Source organism: Vicugna pacos, chromosome 2 (genome assembly GCF_048564905.1).
Source record: "Vicugna pacos chromosome 2, VicPac4, whole genome shotgun sequence".
Lineage (NCBI taxonomy): Eukaryota > Metazoa > Chordata > Mammalia > Artiodactyla > Camelidae > Vicugna > Vicugna pacos.
Window position 1 is genome coordinate 75,103,128 of NC_132988.1, and position 7,280 is coordinate 75,110,407.

General features: G+C 38.1%; 1 non-coding gene across 1 annotated transcript; it reads right to left on the reverse strand.

The window, feature by feature from the left end:
- Nucleotides 1-408: 408 nt before the first annotated feature.
- Nucleotides 409-519, reverse strand: LOC116276726 (U6 spliceosomal RNA). The gene has a single exon (XR_004186218.1). It is a non-coding gene; the product is annotated as a U6 spliceosomal RNA (small nuclear RNA).
- Nucleotides 520-7,280: the final 6,761 nt, after the last annotated feature.

Below are 7,280 nucleotides of genomic sequence, written 5' to 3' on the forward strand. Positions count from 1 at the left end.
GACGTTAATGAAAGGGTAAATGAGAAAATCACAATTTTGCAACCTTTAGTGAAATAATTAATATTTATTTTGGATCTTTTTAGAAAGTGAATTTCCAACTTGCTTCGCTAGGAAAAGAGCTTTCTATAATAACAAAAGGATTATGTAAATAGATTAAAGGAATATTGATTTATAACCTGGAGACTAGGAACTCTTTAATAGCAAATTATATTTTTGAGTATATTTGTTATATATTGTTCATTTAAACCTTTAAAATATTTTTCATGGAAAGTTGATTTTATTCACCAGATCTGTGATAATTTAGCCACTGATTGTGACCTCATTGATCAAACTCATAATAGAGTAGTCTAAAAGGAAAATGTGGAACCTTTTAACGTATGGAGTGTTGCTAAAATACTTTCTTCTTACAAAATATTATTATTTTAATGCTTCACACATTTGTGTCATCCTTGCCCAGGGGCCATGCTGATCCTCCCTGTATCATTCCAATTTTAGTCTATGTGCTACTGAAGTCAGCACACAACACATTAAAGGGAGAATAAACAGTGGTTCTGGCAGATTAAAGGTAAAGTTTAGAGGAGAAGCTTAATGGGTCAGATCGATGGTCAATGTTTCAGAAGTAAATGGCCACAGTGTGAAGGGTATTTAGGAGATGAAGTGAGTAGAAGATCAGGTAGACAGCAGTTTAATGACCTGAATTTGGCCAGTGGGGGAAGAATGGACATGACATTCTGAATTTGAGAGGTGCTTCAGAGGTAGCATTAAGAGGACTGGCCCTTGGCTGAACGAGGGTGGAGGGTGGACAAGAGGAAAAGGGAAAAGTCAAACCATCATCCCAATGTAATAGTTTAGGTGAATGCTTACCTAGATTTTCAATAAGATACAACATACAGATTGCAGGGGGTTGAGCAGTGACTAAGAGATGAGGAAAAGCTTTTTGAAAGCTTCATATTACTGTATGCAAGCATGACATTTAAGACCCTTAAAAGTCTTAACCTCCCTCCTTCTTCCCATCCTCATCTCTCTTTACTCTCTAATAAACTTATTCCTTACCCTCCACTGCACTATCCCAGGGATCGAAAAAGTCAGTGGTGCAAACACATAATGGAGTCTCCCACTTTATGTTTTTATTTATACCATTTTTTCCCTCTGTGAAATAATCCCTCCTTCACATCTCTGCTGTTAAATCACCCTGGTTCTTCAAAGCTCAACATAAGTTTTGTGTACCTCGCCCCCCAGGCAGAGTCAATTACTTCTTTTTCTATGTCTCCATAAAACTTAATTCAAAACTTTATTACAGCGCTTATAACAAGTTATTCTAAATTAAATCGCATGTTTCAGTCTGTTCCACTAGAATGTGCTCAAAGGCTCGACTTGCTGTGTTGCATGAGTGAAAGTCTCCTTATGCAAATTGTGTGTTACTTAATATTAATTAATTAGGACATATTACCTCCTCTTGTTATTCACAGTGCTAAGCTGCTGGTGATGCAACAAGTCAGACTGTTAGGGTCCTTGCCCTCTCAAAGCTAACGCTTAGTAGGTGACACAGAGGATCAAAGAGGCTAATTAAAAAACAGGTGTCATAAGTTTAATAATCATTATAATGGTGGTGATGATGAGGTTAGCTCTTGGGTACTTTCATGTGCCAAGCATATTGCCCAGCGCTGTACATGTTATATATAATCTAACCCTCACATAAACTCAGGGACAGAGGAAGTACAGAGTACTTTTATAGATGTTGGTAGGAAGACACATAACTGAGACTTTGGGAAACAGTGAGAGCTTCCCAAACAGTGATTTCCAAGTGAAGACCTGAAAAAAATGATTAGTGTTTAGCCAGGTAAGAGACAGACACAAAGAGACCCATGGAAAGAGAGAGAGAGAGAGAGACAGAGAGAGGAAGAGAAGGAGGAACAAGTGTATGTATGTGTGTGTTCAGGTGAGGGTTAGAGAAAGGAAAAGTGTTTCCAATAGGAAACAGAGGCCAAGGGCCAATCAATGTATGTATTTGGTGGACGTCAGGCTTTCTACTTCTAAAGTCAGACCATCAATTTCATGGGGCTTAATTCCTTTGGAAACTGCCACAGAAGCTAAAAGCTGAACCAGATCCATTGTCCTCATTTAACAGATAGGAGCACTGAATCCCAGTGAAAGGAAACAAGTTCCCAACGTCATGCAGAGTCGTTGGCAAGAGCTGGGTTCCCGGGGCCAGGCTCTTTCCAGAACACCATGCTGCTGCCTCTGCGGATTGTGAAGTGCTTTCTACTTCAGCCAGCCAACAGGAAGTGTATGCAGACAAATAACATGTTTTATGATTCCCAGCCACCACATCCCAGCTCACGTTCTCCTCTTGATTATTATTTAATAAGAAAAATATAAATTATGAACTATAACAGTACGTATCTGTACTTAATCTCAAAACAGATGTGATCCAGAAATGATTCCGCTCAATCTTCCCCTCAACACAGCAGTTCTGCCATGAAAATGTGTCATGACTTTTTATCTTGTAGGCTGTAATTCCACCATAATCTCATCCCTGATGGACAGTCTTAGTATATTCTTATTTTGAGGTGGTTTATATCAGTTGTAAGAGCGTGGCCTTTGGAGACAGGCAGACCGGGGTCCCCATGCTGAGTCTCCCGCTAACCAGCTGTGTGACCTTAGGCCAGTTGCATAACACCTCCACAGTGGTAGCCAGCCGGCTTCTTTGTGTTCTTGTGGGAATTAAGGGACAATACACATGCAAAGTGCAAAGCATGGTGCTTGATACGTTGTACATTTTGAAAATACTTGACTTATGGGTATATTTTTAGTACCAAATCATAAAATCACAGCTAAAAAATCAGCTACTTTAATCCTTCCAGTCTGCTGATAGCATCTGTAGACTGGCGAAGTTCTCACTTACTAAAATAAAGTATCTGTTTAGTTCCTACCGCCAAACTGTGGACTTTGTAAGAGCAAAGGCTATGAATTTCCTCTGTGCTCTGGCAGTTACCACTGTGACAAGCGTATCGTGAACATAACTAGAAACATTGGTTGAATTATCTAATTATTTGGTGTCTGAGCCAAAGCTAAAACTCAGGCTTTCTGATATCTAACTCTCTATTTTTTTTTACTGCATCAAAAATAGTGATAAAATAAAAATCACTGATTCTTCATTTTGTAAAGCATATTCTGGGGGAAATTTGGGCTTAGAAATTTCAGGTTAATTCTGTGATGTTCCAATATGTTGCTTTTCATTCTGCCTGAACCCTCTGGTACAAATTCACATGAATATTAATCGTTGGGAAGGGAGTGAGGCCTTCAGTTGAACAGTTAGGAAGTGAGGCAGCTCTTAGCATGATGCCCTGCTGGGTGGTGAATATATGGCATGGCTCAGGCACTGTGTTTATGCATTTTAAATTGCTTTCTTTATAACTCCAGTCCAGAGGAAATAGCATCTCTGGGCCAAACTGGGGCAGGGCATTCCAACCCAGTGAGGTAGAATTGAGAAATCTCAAACCGACATTATACCCCTTGAACTTGGCTGCTGCTAAATATGTAGAAATAAATCCCACAATGAGCTCCTTCCACATACTATACTCACCAAAACCTTAACGTTATAAAGAGAGCATGAGCAAATGTAATTTCCAAACCCACTTAAGTTGCTTAAACTGTGGAGTTCCTGGTCTTAATTTTAGTAGCAACATTGACAGCTGATGGAAGTAACACTGTGCCTTGCAGATGTGAAATACCATAGAAACTTGACCAGTTTCTTTTGGGTTGACATCAGATTGTCCCAAAAGTGGAGTGTGAGTTTTTTTAATTCATTTACTTGAAAAACCCACTCTTACATGCCCCCCAAAATGAGTAGTGGTTCCGACGCCTCTCTCTGCACTTCCCTCTTGAGTCAGTGATAAAACATACATGGAACACATGATCCCTGTCTGCCAAATATGGTTGGAAGTATAATATTATCCTTTAACTTAACATTTATGAAACAATTGGCTTTAAGAATGGGGGTGATGTGATGGTTTTCAGACAGTAAACTGTGCTAACTGCTTGAAAATGCACACAATTTAGGAGCTGACAGGTTCAATTCTCAAGCAGAGTAGGTGCAATGTGATGTTTTGGCACTGGTTAAATATTCAGTCATTCCACTGCTCTGTCTGTGGGAAATATGCTAATAGCTTGCTGCTATAGCCTTTGAACTCCCAGGGCAAGTGAAGCCCAGAATTCCATACCCAGTGGGTCTCATCACATTGGTTGGATGCAGATAACCTTGGCTTTAATATTTTGATTGCTCCATATTAATGGCACATATTTTAGCTCCATCATCACCCAACAAATTAAAGTGAGGTTTTAAAAATAGTATGTTTCTTTATATTTCATTTCTAGCAAACAAAACAAAAATTACTAAGAAAAAGAAATAAACCTCTTCTTGTGGAAAAATTTTAGAAGTCCTTGATACTAGGAAAGCGTATATTTTTAAGGAAAGGACAGCCAAAGGTCTGGTTTGGCATAGGGAATAAAATTGCAAGTTAAGCAATGGAAACAGACTATTTTTTCCCAGTTACAAAAGAAATAAAGAAAGAAATCTGTGGCCTGTGGTAAGGTGTCCCTCTTATGAGGTTTGTGACTCAGACTGGAAAGCTCACTGAAGAATAAGAAATCGATTTTACTGGATGAGTTTTCTGGGTATGTTTGAATGTAGACACTGAGCAAATATTTTAAAATATTTATATTAAACTTGTAATGTTTGACACAATTGAAATTTGAACTTTACTTTGTGGATTCCTATAACAGTGAGGGATTTTCTCTCCTTTTCTGGTTTGTGTCCATGTTGGACTTTTATTTTTCTTTCTGGTTGGACTACCAAAGGAAGGGAGTGTAAAAAATGGATTGGGATAGTGCACAAAATTTCCCGAAGTAAATACAAGGTGTGGACTTTGTTGTTGTTTCTCTCAGATAATGAACTTCTTGGCCACATAATAATCATGTTTATTTTCTCATTATATTACAAGTGTATGGTTTCACTGTGTGCCAAGTATTTGCCCTTTGTGGATATAGACACACCTTCTCAATCAGACAACTGAGGTGAATAAATATGCACAAGTTGCTATAATGCTGACAGTCTCCTCTGGCAGCCCATCTCATGTTTAGACTGCTTTTAGTTGGTCTTCATTTGGGGTTAATGTACTGAGCCAGGACACAGGCATAAACATTAACCCTGGCACTGCAACCTTATTGGCTTGTACTGGGCTAGAATTGATGTGGTCTCTTCTAGAATTAAGACTCCAAGGGGAAGGTATAGCACAGTGCTAGGGTACATGCCTAGCATGCATGAGGTCCTGGGTTCAATGCCCAGTGCCTCCATTTAAATAAATAAATAAATAGGCCTAACTACCTCCACCCAAAAAACAGCAACAGCAACAAAAAGACATCAGTTGTAATTTAAATCAAAGTAATCACACTGGCCATTTTGGTTCAGTTTAACTCAGATATGCCTTCAATTGGTCAGCGGTGCATTCACCAGCAAGTAAAATAAATAGAAGAATATTTGTTATTCTCTTACTGACAGGCAAAACTAATAAGTATAACATAATTTAGTTATTAATTTTTCAGAGTTTTCATCAACCCTTCAATATTTAAAATGTCTTCAAGTAAGAATGCTAGAGCCCATTTAAAAATATATATGTAATATATATTTGTATTTATAAAATTACTGATCTCTAAAATTACTAACATTCTTTTCATTAAATATAACATTTAAAATTACTTCATCTGAAAATAAAGTTTACCCACAAATACCAATAATTCTGTAAGCAGAATAATTCTTTTTTTGTATTCCTCATAACATCCATGGAGATGGGCCAATACTTATATAAGGAAAGAAGACCATAGGGATGTTGGGTTAAAACTAATGTAGATTTTAGGTACTTTATCTGTCAACTGTTGCCACAATAGTGCTTTATAATGAAGCACCCCAAAACTCAGTGGCTGAAAACAATCATTTATTCCTGCTCATCAGTGAGTTCTTTTCTGAGCTCATTTCAGTATTGTAGGAACTTATCAAATGCATTTGGTAACAATCAGCACATTTGCATGGTTCTGGCTTGAAATCTTCTCCAAAGATGGGAGTTCAATAGATACCTCTTTTCTTTCTTTGGAGTTCTCACAGGTGACTGTTTTGCCAAATGTTTTGACACCAAATAACATTTTTCTAGACTCTCATCAAAGTTTCTTTGCTCTCTGCCACTTTATCCCAAAGCCAATGCCACATATTTCAAGTATTTGTTATGGCAGCAACTGAGTTGTAGATACAATTTTCTGCATTCATCAGTATTGCCGCAGTAATATCTCTTAGCAAATCATTCCACAAAATTCAGTGGCTTAAAATAACAATCATCTTGTCTCTTTTGTGTGTTTGTAGGTCAGCTTGGGCTTGGCTGACAAGGCTGGGCTCGGCTGGTCTTGGCTCCAAGCCATGGGTTGGATCTGAGTCTTCTCCATTCTCTGCTGCAGGTCAGACTCAGGGCTTCTCCCTGTGTGAGAATTCTGGGGCCCAGACTGACACTGCATTAGCTGTCCAGGCCAGTTCTTCTCCTGCGACTGCAGACGTGTATGAGATATGGCCAAACACAAGCACAACTCAGTCCTCTGCTTATGTCACATCTGCTCACATCTTTTTGACCAAAGCAAGTCATGTGGCTAAGGGTGAGGGAAGTACACTTTGTCTACCTCAAGGTCACGGCAAAGTTAAGACGTATGCAATTACCAGAGGGAACTAATCAATTTTGATCAATAATTTAATTTACTGTGGGCTCCTCTGTTGACATGTCATTGAAATAATCCAAGTTATCATTAGTCTACCAAAGGTGATGAAAAGTGATAACCTATTTCTCAATTTCACATTCAGCATTCTTATTATATTTTCTAAAACATCATACTAATAGTAGGTAGGTAATATTAATCCAGCTTAACATTTTCTTAGGAATTAATGAAGTAACAGCCAGAGAAAATCATCAGATCGAACTCTACTTTTTATTTATTTTGAAATATTCTTTTCAATACAATATCATTAAGAAATAATTTGTATTAGTTCCTTCTCTCCAAAACACCTGGCAAACTGATATTAATGATAAGCTTCTTGTCTGAAATTGAAATTCTTTTTTCTGTCATAACCTGTGTGCATTCTGTTGGGTCCTTATTGGGGAACTGGCAGAAACAGTAGAAAGTAGCCACAGCCCCGAATCATGTTGTCCAAAGGGGATTAAGATGCTCAGTCTAAATTCATGCTG